This window comes from Ahaetulla prasina, chromosome 7, assembly GCF_028640845.1.
Source record: "Ahaetulla prasina isolate Xishuangbanna chromosome 7, ASM2864084v1, whole genome shotgun sequence".
NCBI classification, from domain to species: Eukaryota; Metazoa; Chordata; class Lepidosauria; order Squamata; family Colubridae; genus Ahaetulla; species Ahaetulla prasina.
The window spans coordinates 8,779,539-8,806,776 of NC_080545.1; the positions used below are offsets into that span (position 1 = coordinate 8,779,539).

A 27,238-nucleotide genomic window follows, 5' to 3' on the forward strand; every position below is an offset into this window, starting at 1 on the left:
TCTGTGAGAGCGCACGGGTCGGTGAGAGGTATCTGGTCGCAGTAGGCGGTCCCGTAGATATGCAGTTGTTCCACTGATTAATTGTTCTAAACGTCAGGAAATTTCTCCTTAGTTCTAGGTTGCTTCTCTCCTTGATTAGTTTCCACCCATTGCTTCTTGTCCTGCCTTCTGGTGCTTTGGAGAATAGCTTGACTCCCTCTTCTTTGTGGCAACCCCTCAAATATTGGAACACTGCTAACCTGTCACTCCCAGTCCTTCTTTTCACTACACTAAACATATCCAATTCCAGCAACCATTCTTTATATGTTTTAAGGGACTGGAGGCTAAAACATATAAAGAACAGTACGGCATTGCCTTGCCATCGCTACTTACAATAAAATATTCGGCTGTATTCTTCATCCATCTAAAACCAAGAGCAGCTTGCCAATAAAGCTTGTGGAGTCAGCGGTATAGAGAGTCAATAAATAAATTGGTTGTCTTGTTCCTGCTCCATCGCATTCTCCCTTTCAAATATCTAAACTCCAAGAAGAATGGGCGCACATCTAAATAAGGCATTTTGTCAATTGGGTTTAGATGGATGATGGTTACAATTAACCAGCGTGCTATTTGCTGAATTGCCTGCCCAATTTAACAGCGGGCTCTGCTCTCCTTCAGGATCCAAGAAAACTGTTGCGACCCAGGCTCAAGTAGGTAGTAATAAACTTAGTCTGTGGAAAAACAAACTTTATTCAAACAGCTGGGAATTACTTCATTCCCAGCGTTGTTCAACTCAAAGCAAAACAGATGCCTCCCAACACAAATTCCTCAGTTATCTCACAAACCTTAGTCCAATTAGGCAAACTGCCAAAGGCCCTTCCTGGCAAATGTCCAGAAGCCACAAAAACAAGACGTACACGAAGCAGAAGACGAAGCAAAAGACGCAGCTACAACGTTGTTTTCCAGCAAAGCTGAAATGCCGTTGCTGGTCTGTTTTAAGCCTTATGGGAGGGGCCAATCATCTCTTGGCCTTACTCCCGAGTTGTCCTTTTTGCTTGAGCTGCTCTTGCCTTCTGGCAGCTCTTCTTATGCATGCATTAGAAACAGGCTCCTCCTGTTCCTCTGCCTCACTACTATCAGTCTCTGGAGGCTCTGGAGTCCGCACCCCAATGGCCCTGGCCTCAACTCAGCCTCATTGCTGTCCGACTCCATTGTCAGGAAGGGCAATTCCATTTAAATTCCAAATTTAAATAAAAATAAATTCCAATTCATTTTCCAAAGCACCAGAGGGCAGGACAAGAAACAATGGATGGAAACTAATCAAGGAGAGAAGCAACCTGGAATGAAGGAGTAACTTCCTAACAGTGAGGACAAGTAACTAGTAGAACAGTTTGCCTTTAGTAAGTTGTGGGTGCTTCATCACTGGAGGTTTTTAAGAAGAGACTGGACAGCCAGTTGTCTCAAATTGTATAGGGTCTCCTGCTTGAGCAGGGGTTGGACTAGAAAACCTCCAAGACATAATTTACCTACCGATTCGCCCAGCACTGAAAATGTGAGTGAGCGCCCAGCCCAGAGGTGGGTTTCAGTAGGTTCTGACCAGTTCTGGAGAACCGGTAGCAGAAATTCTGAGTAGTTTGGAGAACCGGTAGTAAAAATTCTGACTGGCCCCGCCCCCATTTCTTCTCTGCCTCCCAAGTTCCAGCTGATCTTAAGAAAATGGGGATTTTGCAATAACCTTCCCCTGGATTGGGGAGGGAATGGAGATTTTGCAGTATCCTTCCCCTGCCACACCCACCATGCCATGCCCACCAAGCCACACCCACAGAGCTGGTAGTAAAAAAATGTGAAATCCACCTCTGGCCCAGCCTCAAAAATGTGCCAAAATATGACAGCATGGAGCTGAGGCAGGTGGGCAGGCCCATTCGTGTTTTCCACTACCGGTTCCCTCGAACCGGTCTGAACCTGTTGAAGACCACCTCTGCGCCATGCTCTATTCTGAATCTAAAGATATTCAGTTAGAGGTCAACGGAGGTTAAAAGGCATCCTGCAAATTCTGAAACGATCTGCCAATTTTACAAAGGGCTAAACACTTAGCCACGCTGCTTCATTCTGGCTTGTGGCAGATATGAGTATTTTTTTTTATGTAATTACATTTAATATTGCACAAAGCATTGGAACAAACTGAAAACAAGATGCCTTAATTGCATTCGGTGGAAAACTATCTACTTAAAAGTACGCTGAATATCACAAACCAAAAAGGAAAGGTAAAAAAAAATTTTTTTAAAAAAGGCTGCGGCCTGACATTTCATTAAGCCAACCTTTAAAAACCTGCTCGTTCCTATCTTCTCGAGAATAATCTTTCTTGCAATAGTCCAAGCATGAAATCCCCAAACTTCTTCATTAGCAGGCGAGTTCTAAATTTGGGGATTTAACTCAACAACCCGTAAACAGCTTTTAAACCATAACTTCCTTCCGAATACCTGGGTTACTACACTTAGACATGACCCACGAGATCAAAATAGGTTTGTCATGATGTGTTTAAATCTACCGTAACTCCGGCATTGGATGGAATGCTCCCAGTTTGGACCGGATTGGACGATCTGGTAGCGATGGCGGCAAGTGGTTCAGAGAACCAGTAGCAAAAATCCCTGCCCCCCCACCGTCAATGCCCACCCAATCGCCCGGTCGCCCGCTTCCCCATTTGCCACTTCTTTAAAAAAAATGCTTTTAAAAGGTAAAAGAAGGCTCTGATCCTAGCTTAGCCGCGCGATCGTCAGAGCCTTTTTTTTTACCTTTTAAAAGTATTTTTTTTTCAACCTATTCAGCTGAATAGGTTGTAAAAAAATGCTTTTAAAAGTTTTTTTTAAAAAAGGCTCTGGTTATCCCAGCTGAGCTGCCTGATCATCAGAGCCTCTTTTTTTATTTATTTATTTTTTTTAGGGCAATTTTTTTTTATTTTTTTCCCCATAATAATTCCCACAATTTGACCAGTGTACAATACAATCACTTATACAACAATCGATCCTATACTCAAATTATGCTCAATCCAGGCTACTCGACTGCCACTCCCTCCCTTAATCCTTTCTACCCTTCTCATCCTTCTTCGACTTTCCCCACCATCCTTCTCCTCGCTTTCCTACTTCCCCTCCTCTTTCCCACTTCTCACTACCATCCTTTCTAACCCTCTATCTTCTCCTCCTTCTTCTCCTCCTATCCTTTCTTCTCCCTCCCTTCTTTCCTACCTACCTACCTACCTACCTACTTTCTTCCTTCTTTACTCCTCTTTTCTTACCCTTTCCCTTCCGGAGTGGTTACCGAGCGGTCCCAACTTTACACCATTCCAACTTGTTTAATTCTACCCTTATTTCTGTACAATGGCAATCAATCAACTTATAATCTTCCCCTTTCCCCCCCCCATTTCCCCCCCCCCCCAAGACTTCCCAGAACAGAATACAGGGTATTGTAACTAACAAACATAATCTAAAATATAACATAAAACATATTCAGCCGAATAGGTTGTAAAAAAAAAGCTTTTAAAAGTAAAAAAAAAAAAAAAGATTGCGTGCCATAGCTGATCACCCCCCACGCGTGCTGTTCTACTTACCCCATGCCTCCTTTTGGCGTGCACTGCACGTACACGCAACTCGCATTTGATACATGATACGCACTGCGTATGCCTGCACGCAGCATGTGCAAGTTAACTGTATTTAAATATTGCTTGAGAAGTCCAATACATAGCCTAAACACATATATACATACAGATAGTCCTTGACTTATGAATTGAGCCAACATTTCTGTTCCTAAGTGAGACAGTTGTTAAGTGAATTTTGCCCTATTTTACGACCTTTCTTGCCACGCTTGTTAAGTGAACCACTGCAGTTGTTAAGTTAGGAACACGGTTGTTAAGTGAATCTGGCTACCCCATTGACTTGGCTTGTCTGAAGGTCGCAAAAGGAGATCACATGACCCAGGGACTTCCAACCGTCATAAGTACATGCCAGTTGCCAAGCATCTGAATTCTGATCATGTGACAGTGGGGGAAAGCTGCAACAGTCATAAATATGAATAACTATTTTTTCTGCACAATATTGGAAAAATGAAGATATACCGCAAGGTGAAGAAATACTCAAGAAAATACTAGATTGTGCAGAAATGGATAGATTGACATTTAAAATTAAACAGAAAGAGAATAGAATAGAATAGAATAGAATAGAATAGAATAGAATAGAATAGAATAGAATAGAATAACAGAGTTGGAAGGGACCTTGGAGGTCTTCTAGTCCAACCCCTTGCTTAGGCAGGAAACCCTATATCACTTCAGACAAATGGTTATCCAACATCTTCTTAAAAACTTCCAGTGTTGGAGCATTCACAACTTCCGGAGGCAAGTTGTTCCACTGATTAATTGTTCTAACTGTTGAAGCTACAGGAACCTTAGTGGCAAGTGATCATGCAATATTGGAATTCAACATTATGCAAGCACAAGTAGGTAGTAATAAACTTAGTCCGTGGAAAAACAAACTTTATTCAAACAGCTGGGAATTACTTCATTCCCAGCGTTGTTCAACTCAAAGCAAAACAGATGCCTCCCAACACAAATTCCTCAGTTATCTCACAAACCTTAGTCCAATTAGGCAAACTGCCAAAGGCCCTTCCTGGCAAATGTCCAGAAGCCACAAAAACAAGACGTACACGAAGCAGAAGACGAAGCAGAAAACGCAGCTACAACATTGTTTTCCAGCAAAGCTGAAATGCCGTTGCTGGTCTGTTTTAAGCCTTATGGGAGGAGCCAATCATCTCTTGGCCTTACTCCTGAGTTGTCCTCTCTGCTTGAGCTGCTCTTGCCTTCTGGCAGCTCTTCTCATGCATGCATTAGGAACAGGCTCCTCCTGTTCCTCTGCCTCACTACTATCAGTCTCTGGAGGCTCTGGAGTCCGCACCTCACTTCCCAATGGCCCTGGCCTCACCTCAGCCTCATTGCTGTCCGACTCCATTGCCAGGAAGGGCAACTCCATTTAAATTCCAAATTTAAATAAAAATAAATTCCAATTCATTTTCCAAAGCATCAGAGGGCAAGACAAGAAACAATGGATGGAAACTAATCAAGGAGAGAAGCAACCTGGAATGAAGGAGTAACTTCCTAACAGTGAGGACAAGTAACTAGTAGAACAGTTTGCCTTTAGTAAGTTGTGGGTGCTTCATCACTGGAGGTTTTTAAGAAGAGACTGGACAGCCAGTTGTCTCAAATTGTATAGGGTCTCCTGCTTGAGCAGGGGTTGGACTAGAAAACCTCCAAGACATAATTTACCTACCGATTCGCCCAGCACTGAAAATGTGAGTGAGCGCATCTCTGCACATGCGCCCAGCCCAGAGGTGGGTTTCAGCAGGTTCTGACCAGTTCTGGAGAACCAGTAGCAGAAATTCTGAGTAGTTTGGAGAACCGGTAGTAAAAATTCTGACTGGCCCCGCCCCCATTTCTTCTCTGCCTCCTAAGTTCCAGCTGATCTTAAGAAAATGGGGATTTTGCAATAACCTTCCCCTGGATTTGGGAGGGAATGGAGATTTTGCAGTATCCTTCCCCTGCCACGCCCACCATGCCATGCCCACCAAGCCATGCCACTCCCACCAAGCCACACCCACAGAGCTGGTAGTAAAAAATGTGAAATCCACCTCTGGCCCAGCCTCAAAAACGTGCCAAAATATGACAGCATGGAGCTGAGGCAGGTGGGCAGGCCCATTCGTGATTTCCACTACCGGTTCCCTCGAACCGGTCTGCACTTGTTGAAGACCAACTCTGCACCATGCTCTATTCTGAATCTAAAGATATTCAGTTAGAGGTCAACGGAGGTTAAAAGGCATCCTGCAAATTCTGAAACGATCTGCCAATTTTACAAAGGGCTAAACACTTAGCCACGCTGGCTTGTGGCAGATATGAGTATTTTTTTTTAATGTAATTACATTTAATATTGCACAAAGCATTGGAACAAACTGAAAACAAGATGCCTTAATTGCATTCGGAGGAAAACTATCTAGTTAGAAGTACGCTGAATATCACAAACCAAAAAGGAAAGGTAAAAAAAAAATTTTTTTTAAAAAGGCTGCGGCCTGACATTTCATTAAGCCAACCTTTAAAAACCTGCTCGTTCCTATCTTCTCGAGAATAATCTTTCTTGCAATAGTCCAAGCATGAAATTTGGGGATTTAACTCAACAACCCGTAAACAGCTTTTAAACCATAACTTCCTTCCGAATACCTGGGTTACTACACTTAGACATGACCCACGAGATCAAAATAGGTTTGTTACGATGTGTTTAAATCTACCGTAACTCCGGCATCGGATGGAATGCTCCCGGTTTGGACCGGATTGGACGATCTGGTAGCGATGGCGGCAAGTGGTTCAGAGAACCAGTAGCAAAAATCCCTGCCCCCCCCCCCGCCAATGCCCACCCAATCGCCCGGTCGCCCGCTTCCCCATTTGCCACTTCGTTAAAAAAAATGCTTTTAAAAGACAAAAGAAGGCTCTGATCCTAGCTTAGCCGCACAATCGTCAGAGCCTTTTTTAACCTTTTAAAAGCATTTTTTTCTTAAAAACTTCCAGTGTTGGAGCATTCACAACTTCCGGAGGCAAGTTGTTCCACTGATTAATTGTTCTAACTGTTGAAGCTACAGGAACCTTAGTGGCAAGTGATCATGCAATATTGGAATTCAACATTATGCAAGCACAAGTAGTAGAACAGTGTCAAATGAGAGTCCTGGACTTTAAAAGAGCTAATTTCAATAAATTTAAGAGAGAGCTAGGGAAGGATTCCATCCTCAAGGGGAAAACAACTCAAGAAGCTTGGGAAATTTTGAAAACTGAGATTATAAAAGCCCAGTCTAGCACAATACCAATGAAGAAGAAAAATAACAGCTCTCAAAAGAAACCAGCATGGCTGCATAAAGAACTCTCTGACAAATTGAAAGACAATTTCAAGAAGGATGTAGAATATTATCAAACATGGAATTTATTTCAACAATGGTTGGAAAAAGGGAGTGGAGACTAAGAATGTAATTTGTATTGTTAAGCAAATAAAATACCCCAACAATGCGATGTTTATTAAGCACTTAATGTATTTAATCGAAAATATTTTTTTAAAATGTGGAAAATGGTCATAGGCCACCTTTTTCAGTGCCGTTGTAACTTGAAACAGCCACTAAATGAACCATTGTAAGTTGAGAACTACCTGTGCTGTTACTAAGGAGCTGAAGTATTTACCGCAGTTTAGGCAGCTAACAGCAGACAGTTTTGCAATTCAAATACCCAGTGAAGAGCGCTTACCAATTATTGTTCAAGGAACAAAAGAGTAGCCCAAATATATTCCAAGAGTCACAGAATGTCAAATTGGACAATCAGCTAGTTCAAGAGTCAAAGTGTCACAAACAAGATGAAGGAACAAGGCTCACGAGACAGAATGCCAAACAGTTTTCCCCCAATGCAGGCTGAAAGCAAAGTAGCTATTTAAATCTGTCTGCAGATAGCTGGCTGCAATTAACCTCACCCTTGCTCAGCGAGGAGTCTCATTGAGCTGCGTTGTTCTGCTCGTCCAATTGTCTATTTTCATCCACTTTGCAATATCCTCTTTATTTGTTCAAACACGAATTGGGCTATTCTCTCGGAGATATTGACCTGCGTTTACTAAGCATGTTATTTTCTTAGGAATAACTACTCTGAAGAATGTAATGCCATTCATACAAAAAACCAACGGTGATTATTTTTTTGACTTCCATAGGTACCTGATTATCAGTCGACTTTCTGTTAGGTAAAGGTAAAGGTTCCCCTTGCACATATGAGCTAGTCGTTCCCGACTCTAGGGGGCGGTGCTCATCTCCGTTTCAAAGCCGAAGAGCCAGCGCTGTCCGAAGATGTCTCTGTGGTCATGTGGCCGGCATGACTCAACGCCAAAGGCGCACGGAACGCTGTTCCCTTCCCACCAAGATGGTCCCTATTTTTTCTACTTGCATTTTTAGGTGCTTTCGAAACTGCTAGTTTGGCAGAAGCTGGGACAAGTAACAGGAGCTCACCCCGTTACACGGCAGCACTAGAGATTCGAACCGCTGAGCTGCCGACCTTTCGATCGACAAGCTCAACGTCCTAGCCCCTGAGCCACCGTGTCCCTATCGACTTACTGTTAGATCTGTTCATATTCATTGTACCCCAAGACTATCGATCGCAGGGGTGTCAAACTGGATTTCTTCGAGGGCCGGATCTGGCTGGGGGAGAGAGGGCAGAGAGAGAGGATGGATGCTTTGTGCAGCACACTGCCAGCCAAAACGGGGCAAGGGGGTGTCCGTGCGTGACCACACCAGGCCTCATTTTCGGCCTGGACAGCTGCCTGCAGCACTCTGCCGGCCAAAAGGGGTGCACGGCCCCCCTGTGCCCCATTTTGGCCAGCAGAGTACTGCAGGAGGCCATCCAGGCCAAAAATGGGGCATGGCAGGGCATACACAGCCCTCCCCTGTGCCCCGTTTTGGCTGCCAGAGGCACTGTGGGCTTGTCCTTTGCTATTTCCAGCCTGGCCCCATTGACCAGATTTAAGTTTGACACCCCCGATTTACTGAAATGCTGTAATATTTCTATAAATCTATTTAAAGATTCTAATAAAGTATCATCTGCATATAATCACTTGCTTTTCATTTTGTGTTCCACATGCTTCCTGGATATCAGATTGTTTTATTAAAAGTGTTTAAGGTTCCAACACTAAATTAAATCGAGTACATCCTTGATGTACTGTATTCCAAATAAACTTTTGATTGCAGAAGACATAATCCCGTTAGTGATGACCTAAGCCGACGGATCAGAATATTATTTTTTTTTAATCCAAGAAAGACACGCAATTGGCAATCCATTTGTCTTCATAACTTGCTCCAAAAATGTAATTTATACCAAATCATCTTTTTTTTTCTGCTTTTAATGAAGCCAGCCACAGCTGTTTCCTTTTCATCAGCATACAATGTTAATATGTTTACTAGTAATCTAATATTATCAAAAGAGTTGGCGCGTCTTCATAAACCAGATTGGCTGAATGAATTATTGAAGGTAATACCTTCTATAATCTTCATGCCAAACTGGCTGTTAAAATCTTGGCATCCACATTTAACAAGATAGTGAGCAAACTCTCATACAATTCACAGGATCTATTTCAAATATCTATGCAGGGGAAGAGCAGGCAGAAGCAAGGGGCGGAGTTAAATGTGTCATTAGCCTAGAGTCGTTACATTGCCACAAACAGTCGAAGTCCAACCCTCTTGAATTCTTTTGACCCCCATCTGGTATCAAGTTAGTACTTAATTTTTTTTAATGTTTTTTATTTATAACACAACACAACACAACAAACACAAAACACATAACATACATTCCCTTTTTACAACTGTTTCGTAGCGGTGATCTCCAAATATTGACATTTTCTTCCATTTCCCCTTATAATATTCATATCCTTCTTGTCCCATATTACTCTATAATTCCTATCACTCATAATATTAAATGTATACATTTTATACACTACCTTACAGACACCTTGCACTTATTGTTTCTCCCCTTTCATCACTATTCATTTTCTTCAGTCTCCAGCCACTTGTACCATTTATTCCATATTACATAATACTCTGGATCTCCCTTGTCTTTAATTTCTTTTGTTAATATGTCCATCTCGGCACAATCTAAGATTTTCTTTATCCGTTCTTCCTCTGTTGGTGTATTTCCTTTCTTCCAATTTTGTGCGTATGAAATTCTTGCGGCCGTTATATGTCAGATTAAGTATTTTATGTCTTCGATGTAGTGTCTGGTAAATATTCCTAACAAGAACATCTCTGGTTTCCAAACAATCGTTGGTCCGTTATTTTTTTCTAGCCATTTTTTGATTTTGACCCAATATTTTTTTGACTTCCATAGGTACCTGATTATCAGTCGACTTTCTGTTAGGTAAAGGTAAAGGTTCCCCTTGCACATATGAGCTAGTCGTTCCCGACTCTAGGGGGCGGTGCTCATCTCCGTTTCAAAGCCGGAGAGCCAGCGCTGTCCGAAGATGTCTCTGTGGTCATGTGGCGGCATGACTCAACGCCAAAGGCGCACGGAACGCTGTTCCCTTCCCACCAAAGATGATAGTATGTTCCCTAAACCTTGTTGCACTTCCAGCAAATCAGTACTGAAATTTAGTTGACTGAATTCTTGTGTAGAGGCTCCAGCAATAATCTTTTGAACTACAACTTAAGGTACGATCCTGATTCCCTGCGCTTGACAAAGTGACATAAGCATCAAAAGAGGATGTTGATAGGCTCCCTTTTCAAAAATGTTCTTGCAACTCTGAGATCCAACTCTTCTTATATTTCCAATGTCCACTCTATGGGTATCTTGTCGGGGGTGGATATTTTTCCTGACAATCCTCGAACCGAGAGTTGTCTAACAATGGTGTGTTCGAATATCTCCAGGCTCCAACTAAATGTCACCTCCCTCTAGCCATTGATCGCCAGACACGCTCTGACCTTAAAGATGAAAAGTATTTGGAAGTGACAGCAGATATAAAATACAGCTGCACGGACTGTTCTGGGTGGTCTCCAGTGGAGTTCACGTAGCATCCCTGTTTCGCGAGCTGCACCGGTTGCCAGTTTGCTTCCATGGCCAAATCAAGGTGCTGGTTATTACCTTTAAAGTCCTTTATGGGCATGGGTCTAGGTACCCGAGGAACGGTCTCCTCCTACAGGTATTGGCTCACTCCACCTGTGCCATCCAAAGGGGCAGTGATTCCTTTATTAGGAGCATCAGCAGCCCTAGCAAAAAGTTTCTCTCTCACAGCAGGCTATCAGTGGCTGACCGGCAGGAAGATTAATAGTTATCTGCCACATCTATTCATCTCCGCCCCCTGCCTTTTATCCCCAGAGCTAGGGTGGAGCTTCGCTAGCAGCGGGTGGCTCTTCTTTCCCAAGGATTGGTCCACGGATTTCCATTGCTCTCCTCTCCTCTGCCTTTGCTGTGGTCCGTTAGCAGCCTACGGAGCTGGCAATGGAGTCGGACAGCGATAAGGCTGAGGTGAGGCCAGGGCCACCGGGAAGTGAGGTGCAGACTCCAGAGCCTCCAGAGACTGATAGTAGTGAGGCAGAGGAACAGGAGGAGCCTGTTCCTAATGCACGCATGAGAAGAGCTGGCAGAAGGCAAGAGCAGCTCAAGTAGAGAGGACAACTCGGGAGTAGGGCCAAGAGATGATTGGCCCCTCCCATAAGGCTTAAAACAGACCAGCAACGGCGTTTCAGCTTTGCTGGAAAACAAGGTTGTAGCTGCGTCTTCTGCTTTTGAACTTTGCCGAGAAAAGCCTTTGGCAGTTTGCCTAATTGGACCAAGGTTTGTGAGGTAACTGAGGAATTTGTTTTGGGAGGCGTTTGTTTTACTTTGAGTTGAACGACGTTGGGAATGAAGTAATTCCCAGCTGTTCGAATAAAGTTTGTTTGTTTTTCCATGGACTATGTTTATTACTACCTACTTGGTCCTGGGTCACAATAGCTTTCTGTGCATCCACGCATCAGGCACTGGACCCAGCTATTCCTCCTCTTCCTCATCAGCCACCTCCAGACCTGGAGGCTGTTGACTCTCCATCTGAGGGTTGATGGACAGCCCAGGCTCCGCCTCTGTCTCTCTCTCTCTCTGAAAACTCGATTCTCTCTTTCCCCTCTGAGCTCCCAGGTTGCCTGGATGCTGATCCTGACTCCCACACCTCCTCCTCCTCTGATGCTGGAGGGGCTGGGGGCCGTCAGTCCACAACAGTCATGCTGTAAAGAGAATGGGACAACTCGCCATGGCCAACTCACCATGAGACAATTTGTTGCAGGACAATTTAACAATTCTATTTAGTTATTTAAAATAAATTAAAAAATCGTTTTAATTTTCGTCATTCACATTTCATTCTGTCTCCCCTTTTGCATCCTTCCTTTAATGATTCCATTCCACCATTTCTTTGGCATTAGTATAACTCTTGTCCCACAGCGAGTTGTCCTGTGGTGAAATGGCCAGGGTGAGTTGGCTGTGATGAACTGTCACAGACCCTGCTGTGAACCCCCTTGGTCAAGCAATCGGCTTCGTTTGGGCTCAATTGTGGTCGTAAGTTGAGAACTACCTGCACAGCATCCCCATGGCCATGTGATCAAAATTCGGGCACTTGGCAACCAGCCAGAGGTGGAATTCAGCCGGTTAAGACCAGTACGGGCGAACTGGTAGCTCTGATGATCAGCTGGCCCAGCCCACCCGTATCCGCCCTATCCACCCACACCCGCCCTATCCTTAGCAATGGTGGCTAAGGGAGGTTGTAAAATGGAGCTGAGCTCTCTTGTTTAGGGCTCAATTGTGGTCGTACGTCAAGGGCTAGCTACAAAGAGATCAAATTTTGTCTTGGCGAAAGGTTGGCCTTAAGTAGCAGAAATTGTGTGGTGTAAACAGGGATGTGGTGGCTCAGTGGCTAAAATGCTGAGCTTGTCGATCGATCCTCCAGTCCCTGAATCCTCTTGGTTGCTCTTCTCTACACTCTTTCTAGAGTCTCAACATCTTTTTTACAGTGTGGTGACCAAAACTGGATATACTATTCTAGATGTGGTCTTACTAAGGCTTTACAGAGTGGTATTAGTACCTCATTGGGACGTGGTGACTCAGAGGCTAAGACACTGAGCTTGTCGATCAAAAGATCGGCAGTTCAGCGGTTCAACTCCTTAGTGCCGCATAAGGGTTTGAGCTCCTGTGACTTGCCCCAGCTTCTGCCTAGAAGTTCAAAATCATGTAAAAAATACAAGTAGAAAAATAGGGACCACCTTTGGTGGGAAGGTAACAGCGTTCCATGCACCTTCGGCATTTAGTCCTGCCGGCCATATGACCACAGAGACGTCTTCGGACAGCGCTGGCTCTTTGGCTTTGACACGGAGATGAGCACTGCCCCCTAGAGTTGGGAACGACTAGCACATATGTGCGAGGAGAACCTTTACCTTTTTAAATAGAAATACCAATCAAATTTATCTCCAAGACAAATCCATGCCTGGGTATATTACAAAACAAATCCTTCCATCATTATCTGGGATAAACATGCACGCAACGCTTTGTACTGCAGAAATATTTTGTCTCCTTCACATCTGGCATTTCAGCTTCCAAGATGGAATTGTAACCTTCAAATGGGGTGTAAATTAAACGGGCTTTAATTACAGAGATATTATTCAAGCAGCCTTATCCAAGAACCTTGAGGAGATGGGGCTGCTCTAATAAAGTAAAGCGACATTTCCCTAGGCAGAGCAGACATTGGTCATGCTGCCTGCTAATTATGGAAATTGTAGTCCCTCAATGTCTAGAGAATACCTGATTAAGAAATGCATCCAAAGAGAAGAGAAATGCTGGGATATTTTTTCTCTCTCTCTTCTTTGTTTTGTCTTTTTAAACAGATATGTGTTGTGGTCCGCCAGCAGCCTGCAGAGCTGGCAGTGAAGTCAGACAGTGATGAGTCTGAAGAAGAGCATGGGCCAGTCCTGGAGGCTGGGGAAGGCTCGGATGAGGGCTCTGTGTCGGAGGCAGAGGTGGGGCCAGGGCCATCTGGGAGTGATGTGCGGACTCCAAAGCCTCCAGAAGCTGACAATAGAGAGGCAGAGGAACAGGAGGAGCCTGTTCCTAGTGCACGCATGAGAAGAGCTGTCAGAAGGCAACAGCAGCTAAAGCAAAGAGGACGACTTGGGTGATTGGCCCCTCCCATAAGGCTTAAAAGACCAGCAATGGTGTTTGGGCTCTTTGTTGGAAAACAACGCTGATAGACTTGTTCCTTGTCTTGCTGCATTTACTTCTTGTCGGCGTCTTCTGCTTTTGAACTTTTGCCGAGAAAAGCCTTTGGCAGTTTGTCTAATTAGACCAAAGTTGGTAATAAGACTGAAGAATTGTGTTACGAAGAATTTGCTTTGATTTAGTTTGGACGACGCTGAGAATGAGTTTAATTCTCAGCTGTTCTAATAAAGTCTGTTTGTTTTCGAACTGATTGCGTTTAATAATACTTACTTGGCTTTGGGTCACAACAATATACATTAACCAGATCCTGTTGCTCTATTTCCCCCTGATATGCAGGTAGTCCTTGACTTAACAATCGTTCCTTTAGTGACCATTCAAAAGTTACAACGGTGCTGGAAAAAAATGAGTTATGAACGTCTTTCACACTTACGAGCATTGCAGCATCCCCACGGTCATGTGATCAAAATTCAGACAGCTTGGCAAACGGTTCATGTTTGAAGTTGTAACTTCAAACGGTCACTAAACAAATGGCTGTAAGTCTACCTATAGGACTATCTGTACTTTATTATGCTGATGTGTCCCACTCCCACTCCGACGAACGAGTCAGGGAAATCCGTAACAAACTTGGCAACGAAGCCTCTGCAGCTTGCCAAGTTCCTTCGAGGTTTATCAGGGCAGGTAGGAGTCCAAGTTGTGACTTCAGCGATACGATCCGATATCAGTCAACTAGATAAGACTTTGCTTGACTCAAGATTGGAATGCCAAAAGCAGGCCCTTTCTAGAGGCTGTGGGGTGTGGCTCCATGGCTCACCATTTATCCAGGCCTGCCCCACCCTTCCTTCTGCTGGCGTCACCTCTCAGATCTCCAGAAGCTGAATTTTCTTCAGCTGGATCTTCTGTCAGCGTCTGGGAAAGGGAGGGGTCAGAGGGAGTAGGCCCGGGTAATTCCACCACCTGGCTGGCTTCCTGCTCTGAAGGCTGAGCCAAAGGAACACACGCTGTATGAGTGAGATTTATCGGGCTTCTCCTTTCACTCCTTGAATCTTCTCCGGGCATGGGGCCAGGGCTGGGGGCTGGAGTCATGACAGGCCGTTCATCTTCATTATCAGACTCAGAGTCTGATAAAAGGCCCGGTTGGAGACGGGAGGGGCCCGGCTGAGGAGAGGAGGGAGGACAAGTCACAACATATGCCTTGGTAAGACCGCACTTGGATTTTTATGGAGATTGTCAGTTATCCAGCTCATGGTTGTCCCAAAGGTGCTTTTTTGTTTTCAAGAGGCAACTGGACTTTCTGCTTTTTCTTTGAAGATGTTTTGCTTCCCCTCCAAGAAGCTTCTTCAGCTCTAACTGGATGGAAGGGAATAGAAGGGTTTAGGAGAGGGGTTTCCAAACTTGGCAACTTTAAGACTTGTGGACTTTAACACCCAGAATTCCTCAGCCAGAAAATCTGGCTGAGGAAAGTTGCCAAGTTTGGACACTCCTGGTTTAGGATAAACCTCCAAGTGGCCTCAACGACTCTTGAAAAGGATGCAAATGACCAGCTGTCTGCAAGGAGGATAAACCCTTCCGTTCCCCACCATCCAGTCAGAGCTGAAGAAGCTTCTTGGATGAGAAGCGAAACGTCTTCAAAGAAAAACCAGAAAGTCCAGTTGCCTCTTGAAAAAAGCACCTTTGGGACAACCATACTTGGAATATTTCATCCAGTTCTGGTCGCCATGATATTTAAAAAAAAATGTTGAGACTCTGGAAAGCATGCAGAGAACAAGAACAACGATGATTAGGGGTCGTTTGGAGTCTAAAACATATGAAGAACGGTTGCTGGAATTGGGTATGTCTAGTTTAATGAAAAGAAGGGGTGACATGATAGCAGTCTTGCTATGTCAAGAGCAGGTCGACCAATTCTCCGAAGCACCTGAAGGCAGGACAAGAAACAATGGATGGAAACTAATCAAGGAGAGAAGCAACCTAGAACTAAGGAGAAAGTTCCTGACAGTTGAGAGCAATTTACAACTTCCTTCCGGAAACTGTGATTGCTCCAACACTGGAAGTTTTTAAGAAGAGATTGGACAGCCATTTGTCTGAAATTGCATAGCGTTTCATGCCTGAGCAGGGAGTTAGGCTAGAAGACCTCATGGGTTGCCTTCCCACTCTGTTAATCTGTTAATGGGAGCGATATTTACCAGTGACATGAATAGCGAATAATGAAGGTGTCCTATTTAGAGAGTGAGCTATTAGGAAGTAGCAGCTGCAGAGGTGGGTTTCAGCAGGTTCTGACCAGTTCTGCAGAACCAGCAGCGGAAATTTTGAGTAGTTCGGAGAACCGGTAAATACCACCTCTGACTGGCCCAACCGTCATCTATTTTCTGCCTCCCAAGTCCCAGCTGATCGGGAGGAAATGGGGATTTTGCAGTATCCTACCCCTGCCACGCCCACCAAGCCACACCCACCAAGCCATGCCACGCCCACCAAGCCACGCCCACAGAACCGGTAGTAAAAAAAAAATTGAAACCCAGCACTGAGCAGCTGGCTTAATGCTGGGATTACATTGTTAATTATCTTATAGATAATTAACTGGTACTTTTAGAGTGTCGTTTTTGGTTCTTAGCAGTCACGCAAAACCCCCTAACACTTTCAAGCAGAAGGAATCGAGGATTGGAGCGAATCCAGCGAGGTTCAACTTTTCCCACCGATAACCCGCCCAAAGCTCTTCATGCAGAAAAATAGGTCTCGGAACAGCTGAAACGCAGGGCAGCTAAGGGCACCGAGAGCTGTCACTCACTCAGCAGGACCACACGTCAGTGTGCCATATGCCAAATGGTTGTGGATAATCTGCAACTCTGGCTGCTCACATCGTTTGGAAGAGGAATAGCAGGAATGAAAAACACCTCTGTGCACTCGTGAGCAGCTAAGTGGCAAAGTCAGGGTCTGCTTTGATCAGATGGCACTTCGTTTGCTGTGGTTGTTTTTTACACCTGCGCGCTGCAACTGAGTAACTCATTCCTCGATATTTAGATCGACCCTTTCAGCCTCCCCTTGTTTTAGAGTAAGGACTGAAGCCTTCCTGCTTGTCTGTGTTGTTGCAGCAACGGCATGAGATGGACAAAATTGGAGCGGAGGCTAAAGCATATGAAGAACAGTTGCAGGAACTGGGTATGTCTAGTTTAATGAAAAGAAGGACTAGGGGAGACATGATAGCAGTGTTCCAATATCTCAGGAGCTGCCCCCAAAAAGAGGGAGTCAAGCTATTCTCCAAAGCACCTGAGGGCAGGACAAGAAGCAATGGGTGGAAACTAATCAAGGAGGAAGGAAGGAAGGAAGGAAGGAAGGAAGGAAGGAAGGAAGGAAGGAAGGAAGGAAGGAAGGAATCTACCATTTTATTTATCCATAGTTTAATGAAAATAAGGTCCAGGGATGACATGATAGCGTTCCAGTACCTCAGGGGCTGCCACAAAGAAGAGGGAGTCAAGCTATTCTCCAAAGCACCTGAGGGCAGGACAAGAAGCAATGGGTGGAAACTAATCAAGGAGAGAAGCAACTTAGAACTAAGGAGAAATTTCCTGACATTTAGAACAACTTGCCTCCAGAAGTTGTGAATGCTCCAATACTGGAAGTTTTTAAGAAGATGTTGGATAACCATTTGTCTGAAGTGGTGTAGGGTTTCCTGCTTAAGCAGGGGGTTGGACTAGAAAACTTCAAAGGTCCCTTCCAACTTGTATTGTATTGTATTGTATTGTATTGTATTATTGTATTGTATTTGTATTGTATTGTATTGTATTGTATCGTATTATTGTATTGTATTTGAATTTGTATTATTTGTATTGTGTTGTGTTGTATAGTATTGTATTAGTGTATTTGTATTTTTATTTGTATTTGTATTATTTGTATTGGATTGGATTGGATTCAGATACCGGCAGTATCATGTAAACCACAAAAGGAAGAAAGGACTCCATAATTTTGCTCTTCGGTGAACAGCAACAGATGTCCCCATAGAACTAAATATCTCATTAATGCACATCCTACATGCATCATGTTGCTTCAAATAACAATCCCGGCTATTTGCTCTTTATCTCTTCCGTCACGCCTGCAGATGGTTGGGCATAACATCGCGCAAGGATCAAATCTTGTTGGATGTTCGTTTTTGATTCGCCTCGCTGTATAAATTCCAATCCTTGAAGCAACAGGACAGTTGCCTGATTAAAAATTAAGGCCATTCATTGGATGAAGCGTTCGGATCGTTGTATAGGGGGTCCTTGACGTACAACAGTTCATTTAGTGACCATTCCAAGTCACAACAGCACTGAATAATGGCACTTATGACCATTTTTCAACCTATATACTATATACTAAACCAGGGGTGTCAAACTCGAGGCCCGTAGGGTGCTTAAATCTGGACCATTGGGTGCTTAAATTGGGTGCACAGAGCCAGCCTGGAAATAATGAATGACTGCCTGTGGTGCCTCTGGCAGGCAAAATGGAACATGGACCCAACACCCCATGCCCCGTTTTGGCCGGTGGGGTGTTGCAGGGGGTTGTCTAGGCTGAAAACAAGGCATAGGGGGGCTCTGCACATCCCCCCATGCCCCATTTTGGCCAGCAGGGTCCTCTCTCCCCACCTTATCAGATTTTTAGTAATGATTTGTGTCTGGAACTCTGCACTTTGACAGGGCCCAAGGGTTAATCAATAAATAGAATAGAATAGAATAGAATTTTTATTGGCCAAGTGTGATTGGACACACAAGGAATTTGTCTTGGTGCATATAATAATTAATTAAATTAAATTAAAATCAAATCAAATTAAATTAAAATATTCTATTCTATATGCTCTCAGTGTACAAAAAAGAAGAGATACCTTCATCAAGGTAAAGTAAAGCAAACTATAAGGGATGGTGTGGCTCAGTGGGTAAGATACTGAACTTGTCGATCAGAAGGTCGGCCGTTCAGCGGTTTGAATCCCGAGTGCTGCGTAACGGGGTCAGCTCCCGTTACTTGTCCCAGCTTCTGCCAACCTAGCAGTTCGAAAGCACGTAAAAAATGCAAGTAGGAAAATGGGAGTCACCTTTGGTGGGAAGGTAACAGCGTTCCTTTGGCGTTGAGTCATGCCGGCCACATGACCATGGAGACATCTTTGGACAGCGCTGGCTCTTCGGTTTTGAAACGGAGATGAGCACCGCCCCCTAGAGTCGGGAACGACTAGCACATATGTGGGAGAGGAACCTTTACCTTTACCTAACTAAATTAACTAACCTTTGCAGCATCCACCTGGTCATGTGAACTACCTGCAGAGATGCTATTCAGCTGGTTCTGTCCGTTTCGCCCGAACCGATAGCGGAAATTGCAGGTGGACCCCCGCAATTGCCCCGGCTCTATGCAATCCTATTTAGGCACATTTTTGAGGCTGGGCGCATGTGTGGAAGGCCAGGTGTTTGTGTGGAAGGCAGGCAAGTGGGCGCGAACTGGGCACGTGTGTGCATGGAGCAAGCATGCGCCCGCGGGGAGAACCGGTAGTAACATAGTATGAAACTCACCGCTGACTACCTGTATTGAATTCCATTCCTTTCTGTTAGTTCAGGGTTCTGCAAACTTGGCTTCTTTTAAGACTTGTGGACTTCAACTCCCAGAGTCCCTCAGCCGGCTGAGGAACTCTGGGAGTTGAAGTCCACAAGTCTTAAAAGAGCCAAGTTTGCAGAACCCTGTGTTAGTTGACTGCATTGAATATTCTTCCAAATACTTTCCAGATTTTCCTCAGTCTTCATTTACAACCGATATTGCAGGAGATATATTTTAAAAGTGTTTTTTTTATACACATGGTGTTTTTTTATACACATGGTGTATAAAGCTCTGAATGTTTAGGCGACAAAGTAATCAATTCATTCAAAACAGTTCAGTCGTTCATTCTGGCCTGCGATGGTTGTTTCTGTGCATAAACGCAGCCTAATTTGGCTGCGCGCACAATGTATTACAAACCAAATAAACTGGCTTCAGGGTTGGGCGCGTAACAACTTGACACTGTCATTATTGTACAGATGGATTTGCTGCCATGCTGGTTATATCCGAGCAACAATAATTCATTCATTTATTCGAGGAATAAATTATTTAGCCTGCGGAAAGCGAGTGAGCGTGATCTTTCTCAGGGTCAGGATGTTAGCGTAAGGTCATTTAAAAATAGCAACGCAGCTGTTTAGTTTTAGACTGCCAGAGTACCACTGAAATCACGTTCACGTGAAGGTATATGGCTAGATTAATTATCAGAATTCAGATGATTTCTGATTAGCAATCTGTGCTCAGTGGTGGGATTCTACCGGTTTGTTCCAGGTTCGGGCGAACCGGTCGTGGCGGCGGTGGGAGGCAGAGTCGGGCGGTGAGAGGTTGCCCGCGGGCTCCCATTGGCGAATCAGTAGCGAAGGTAAGTGAACACCACTACTGTCTGTCCTTGACAATCTTTCAAGGAATTCAACAGCCGTTCGTTTCCGCTGTGGGAGTAACTATGTTAGTTCAGAGTGACTGTCAGGCAAATAGCAACCATGGCACATAGTGATTTACAAGCCAACAGAGTTGGGAGGTCCTTGAAGGTCTTCTAGTCCATCTCCCGGCTCAAGCAGGAGACCTCATGCCATTGGCCTACAATCACTGAATTGAAGTCAAGTCTGTTCAAATTGCTATTGTTTTAGAACGTTTCTGTTTGGATGATTCCTGTAGAGCAGGGGTGTCAAACTCTGGTGCCTCTGGTGGCTCAGCAGACTAAGTCTGTCTGTTATTAACACAGCTGCTTGCAATTACTGCAAGTTCAAGCCCCACCAGGCCCAAGCATTCCATCCTTTATAAGGTAGGTAAAATGAGGACCCAGATTGTTGGGGGCAATAAAAGTTGACTTTGTATATAATATACAAATGGATGAAGACTATTGCTTAACACATTGTAAGCCGCCCTGAGTAGAAGGGTGGGATATAAATTCAAATTTAAAAAAAAAACTAAATTCCATTGAGGGCCGCATCAGGATTGATTTTGACCTGTGGGTGGGCACGGCCACATCGACGTCACTCATGTCAGGGGGGCTGGGTGGGGCTGGGGGGAGCCATTATCCTCCCGGGCTCTGTTTTCAGCTTCAACAGCCTCTTCCAGCCCTCTGACAACAAAAATGGAGCCTGGGAGGACCACATGCACCCCCCTAAAGCTCCATTTTTGCTGGCAGAGGCACTGTGGGCTGGTCCTTTGCTGTTTCGAAGATGCCCCACGGGCCAAATCTGGCTCACAGCCCTTATGTTTGAAACCCCTGCTGTAGAGGTGACATGTAACACTTATAGATCCGAATAACAGAATTGGAAGGGACCTCAGAGGTCTTCTAGTCCAGGGCTCTGCAACCTTAAACACTCCAAGAGAGCCCTTTGGACCTGTTTCCCACTGAAAACACCGGGAGCCACAAAACTCTTCCCGTGCCTGACTATTTCTTGAGTGGCCACAAAACTAGCATATGTAGTTGAATTAAACGTTCTGTTTTCTTCTGAAACTTTTCTTTTCCTGGATTTATCCATGGTTGGCCTACCCGGGATTGAAAAGCTCAATAAATCACATAGTGGCAGGTGTCACACACTGGCGGTTGTGACACATATTTTGAGTGACAGGGAGCCACAGCAGAGGGGTAAAAGAGCCACATGCGGCTCCAGAGCCACAAGTTGCTGACCCCTGTTCTAGTCCAACCCCTTGCTCAAGCAGGAGAACCAACACCATTCCGGACAAAGAGCTTCTTAAAACTTTCCAGCGATGGAGCACCCACAACCTCTGAAAGTTGTGACTTGCCATATAAAAGTATGTGTAAGTAACCAAAAATCACATGGAGAGATTTTTTTTAATTTTTTTTAAAATTTACATTTATATCCCGCCCTTCTCCGAAGACTCAGGGCGGCTTACACTGTGTTAAGCAATAGTCTTCATCCATTTGTATATTATATACAAAGTCAACTTATTGCCCCCAACAATCTGGGTCCTCATTTTACCTACCTTATAAAGGATGGAAGGCTGAGTCAACCTTGGGCCTGGTGGGGCTTGAACCTGTAGTAATTGCAAGCAGCTGCTGTTAATAACAGACTGTCTTATCAGTCTGAGCCACAGAGGCTCTTGTGGATACAGGAACAATTTTCCCAACCCACAATGGAAACCACGGAAGGAAACATTTCAGAGAGAATCTGACTTAGTAAGTTTGCAATTTATCTGGGAACTCATTTTACAATTTTCAAGATGTTGCTTTTATTTTATATTTGCTTTTGTTTTATTTTATATTATTTTATATGGAAAAAAAAGGACAAAGAAGAAAACAGAATAGAATAGAATAGAATAGAATAGAATAGAATAGAATAGAATAGAATAGAATAGAATAGAATAGAATTCTTTATTGGCCAAGTGTGACTGGACACACAAGGAATTTGTCTTGGTGCATATGGTCTCAGTGTACATAAAAGAAAAGATACAGTCATCAAGAATCATAAGGTACAACACTTAATGATAGTCATAGCAGAGGTGGGTTTCAGCAGGTTCTGACCAGTTCTGGAGAACCGGTAGTGGAAATTTTGAGTAGTTCGGAGAACCGGTAAATACCACCTCTGACTGGCCCCACCCCCATCTATTCTCTGCCTCCTGAGTCCCAGCTGATCGGGAAGAAATGGGGATTTTGCAGTATCCTTCCCCAGGAGTGGGGTGGAAATGGAAATTTTACAGTATCCTTCTCCTGCCATGCCCACCAAGCCATGCCCACAGAACCGGTAGTAAAAATTTTTGAAACCCACCATTGAGTCATAGGATATAAATAAGCAACCAAATCATATTTGGAAATGATCAATATAAATTGTAAGGATACCAGCAACTAAGATGATTAAAAGCCTGGAGCCTAAGACATATGAAGAACCATTGCAGGATTTGGATTTGGCTAGTCTAGACAAAAGAAAGAAGGGGGGGAGATGATAACAGTATTCCAGTATTTTCACCAAAAATGGGCCCATTTTCAGGCTCCCAAGCCCTCCGCGCATCACATTTTCGTTCTCCCAGGTCTCCAGCAACTCTGCATTGCTCCACATGGCCCATTTTCACCAAAAACACACCCATTTTTGGCCTGCAGAGCGCTTCTGGGGGCCACGGAGGGTGAAAATGCGATACGCGGAGGGCTTGGGAGCCCAAAAATGGGCTGTGCGGAGCACTGCAGAGTGCTTCTGGGGGCCAGGCAGGGCAAAAACGCGATGCGCAGAGGATTCGGGAGGCCCAAAACGGCCGTATTCGGTCTATAAGATGCGCCTAAGAAGAGACTGGACAGTCACTTGTCTGAAATGGTATAGGTTTTCCTGCTTGAGCAGGGGGCTGGACTAGAAGACCTCCATGGTCCCTTCCAACTCTATTCTGACAGATAGATTGATCCCGACTAGCATTAAATATACCTTTCTGAAATCTGCATGCTTGTTGGGTTTGCCATTTACGTGGGATTTGACAGTAATAAATGACAAACAACATACGTTAAGGAAGGAAATGAAGGATAGAAAATAGAGAAATTTTACATCTGTAAAAATAAGAAAAATAGATAAGAGGTAATTGATTGGAATGAAGATGGCTTGATGTTGCGGAATGGAACTGATGAACCCATGTAAGAAGATGAAGGTTTAATTATGGAGGAAAGAGCTAACAAATCTCAAGAAAGGATCTACCACCATCTATGTTGTTGCCGGTGAAATGTTAGAATCTAGAGATGGTGATGACTATGTGATATGTTCCAATAAATGGTGACGATGAAATAACCAGAGATGATGATAATAATAATAATAATAATAATAATAATAATAATAATAATAATAATAATAATAATAGAATCAGTAGAATTAGTTTAGCTGCTGTTTCGCTTCTTTAAGAATTAGAATTGCCTTTGCCATTTGTTTCTACCAATAATTAACTCCTGCTATCTTGTTTTTCTGTACGACCCTGTGCCTGGAGCATCAGTGGTGGAATTCAAATGTTTTTACTACCAATTGGCGTGGCTTGGTGAGCGTGGCAGAGGAAGGATACTGCAAAATATTCCCATTCCCTCCCCACTCCTGGGGGAAGGAGATTGCAAAATCTCCATTCCCACCCCACTGTGGGGCCAGGCAGAGGTAGTATGTGCTGGTTCTCCGAACTACTCAACATTTCCGCTTCCGGTTCTCCAGAACCTGTCAGAACCTGCTGAGTAGCACCCCTATAGTCAGGGATGGGTTCTACTTACCTTTACTACCAGTTTGCATCGTGCCCGTGGATGCGCACTCTTCTGCGCATGCGCAAAACCCATTCCTCTAGGTCAGGGGTCTACAACCTTAAACACTCAAAAGAGCCATTTCGGCCCGTATCCCACAGAAAAAACAAAACACCGGGAGCCACAAAACCTAGGTGGGTGTAGCCAACTCCACATCACCCACCCAGTCACATGATCCCCCCTAGCCACACCTACCCATCTAGTCATTAGGGCAGAGAACCGGTTGTTAAAAAACACCAGGAACCACAAAACCTTTCTCTCTCTCTCTCTCTCTCTCTCTCCCCCTCTCTGTATCTCTCTCCCCCTCTCTCTCTTACCTTCTTTCCCCCTCTCTACCTCTTTCTCTCCCCCTCTCCTTTTCTATCTTCCCCCTCTCTCTATATCTCTCTCTCTGTGTGTATTTATGCCTCCCCCTCTCCCCCTCTCCCTCTCTGTATCTCTTGGAATTTCAAGGCCAAGCGAGGAGTGACCGGGAGGGGAGGACGAGGGATGGGGCCAGCCAGTGATGGGGCAGGGAGCTGCAACAGAAGGCCTAAAGAGCCACATGCGGCTCCAGAGCTGCAGGTTGCTGACACCAGCTCTAAATTGTATAAGGGAGAGTCAGATCCTTCAGCCATATCTTCCTTTAATGTTTTACCTAGGCAACGGAAATTAAGTATATTTTACAAAGATAGAATAAAGGCCCGGAGAGTTACACTGGTTTTAATTGGCGTAAACTAGATTTTCCCTTCTTGCCTTTATGCCTTTCGTTTCCGCGGTCCCCGATCTCTTACTCCTTTTCTGCATTATGCATAACATAGTTTATCCCAAAAGGAAGGGAAGTGATGGATAGGTTTGCCATCTTTCTTTCTGTCCTAAGAGAGCAATCAGACTTGTCCCTTAGACGCCTTTGTCGATATCCTGATGGAGATTAAACACCCTATAATTTCACAAACAAAGCTTAACAAAGACTTGGCCAAAGTCCTACGTGGGAAGAATTTTCATTCGTATTTAGCTTATAGTGACCAGACGTCCCGCTTATGGCGTGACAGCCCCGCTTTTTAATAATTTGTCCCGCGTCCCGCGGCAATTCCAAAAAGTCCCGATTTTTTTTTTGTTTCACTCCCATTCTGAAAATGGGAGGTGGCAACGCAAGAGGAGGAGGCGGAGAAGGGGGAGTGGCAGAGAAGGGGACGCGAGAGGGAGGAGAGATGCCGCTTGACTTCACCCGAGAGGAAGAGAAGAGCCGAGAGGAGAGCCGAGCCTGCCTGGAAGAGCCGAGAGGAGAGCCGAGCCTGCATGGAAGAGCCGAGAGGAGAGCCGAGCCTGCCTGGAAGAGCCGAGAGGAGAGCCGAGCCTGCCTGGAAGAGCCGAGAGGAGAGCCGAGCCTGCCTGGAAGAGCCGAGAGGAGAGCCGAGCCTGCCTGGAAGAGCGGAGAAGCAGCAGCCGCTCCTCCTCCTTCAGGCAGATGGCAAGACTCAGCACGCATGCGCAGCCCCCCCTTCCCCCCCCGTCAATGGTGTCCCGCTTTGCCATCGCTGAAATCTGGTCACTTTAATTTAGCTGGATAGGCTGGAAATCCCTCGAACCGACTTCCGAGGAAGGCAGAAAGACCATCAGTTTCAAGTTCTATTATCTTCAAAGATTTATATTTATTTTCATGCCATTAAAAACACCTCCGTGCACTCCATTCTGTGTAGTCAATTTGTCTTGTAAGGTCATTCTTTCATATGTCATACTGAGAAATAACTATATTTTGTATACTGTATGGAGTTGCTCAGTCATCCAGGTCAAGTTTGTCTCAAAGGCGCTTTTTTCAAGAGGCAACTGGACTTTCTGGTTTTTTTTTTCTTTGAAGTCGTTTCGCTTCTCATCCAAGGAGCTTCTTCAACTCCTTCCATTCCTCACCATCTAGTCAGAGCCGAAGAAGCTTCTTAGATGAGCAGCGAAATGCCTTCACAGAAAAAAGAGAAAGTCCTGTTGCCTTTTGAAAAAAGCTCCTTTGCTATAACTTTTGTAATTTTCTAGGTGGCTCAGTGGCTAAGATGCTGAGCTTGTCGACCAAAAGGTCGGCGGTTCAGTGGTTCAAATCCCTAGTGCCGCATAACGGAGTGAGCTCCCATGACTTGTCCCAGCTTCTGCCAACCTAGCAGTTCGAAAGCAGGTAAAAAATGCAAGTTGAAAAAATAGGGACCATCTTTGGTGGGAAGATAACAGTGTTCCGTGCGCCTTTGGCGTTGAGTCATGCCGGCCACATGACCACGGAGACGTCTTCGGACAACGCTGGCTCTTCGGCTTTGAAACGGAGAGGAGCACTGCCCCCTAGAGTCGGGAACAACTGACATATATGTGCGAGGGGAACCTTTACCTTTTACATGTTCAATGATTCGTTATCTTTTGGAACCCTGTCTTTGTTTTAAATAAATATAGATGGTTGGTTTTTTAAAAAAAAAAAAATTAAAAAGTTGTAAAATGCTATTATTAAAAACAATTTCAAGTTCTACTGCTATTTCTGTGGCATTTTTCAGCTAAGCAGCTATAACAAATTTTAATAATAAAAGGAAGAAGCCGAAGCAACAATGGACTACCTAGTTAGCTGCCGCAAGAAAAAATATATATCAAAAGACCCTAAGACCTTCTCCAACAGCAATGAGCACCCAGATCAGCATAGATTAACTCCAAAATTAACATCAGACCAACAAGCAAGTAAACAATACACCAATCAAGAAATTGCCAAAGAGCCAACAGTAAATACCTCAACCAGAAAATCTCTAAAACCACCTCCACCAACACTGAATAGGGCAAGCCACTGGAATGTAAACCGATAGGAAACTCCACTCGTTACAATTACTGATAATGTTACCTAGCTGGGTCATGAAACGTTTGCAAGAAAACAACTAAGCTCAGAGAGCACCAAAGACTCCTCAAATATATATATCTCCATAATAGTTTTGGAGCATTCATAATCTGTCTATGAGATGGTAAAAGTTTGGTAAATTCTGTTGTTAAGGTACTTCTCAATCTTTTCTGAAGAAATAGCGTTATCTTTTATACAAATTGGAATGATCGTTGTTGCTGTTTTTAAAAAAAGCGTGTATACTTGCATTATTCACTAATACGTTATCACCTTAAATTTTCAATATATTTTGTCTTTTTCAATTGATAAGCCAGTCGTTTCCAGCTTTATTTAAATTCTTAAATTCTCAAAATCCTTCGGTTTCACATATTTCAATTTAGTCTCTATTTAC

The 27,238-nt window shown here is 44.2% G+C and overlaps 1 protein-coding gene across 1 annotated transcript in view; it reads right to left on the minus strand.

The window, feature by feature from the left end:
- The window catches only part of LHFPL3 (LHFPL tetraspan subfamily member 3), a 257,808-nt gene that overhangs the window by 208,487 nt on the left and 22,083 nt on the right, over positions 1–27,238 (minus strand). The window lies entirely within an intron of this gene.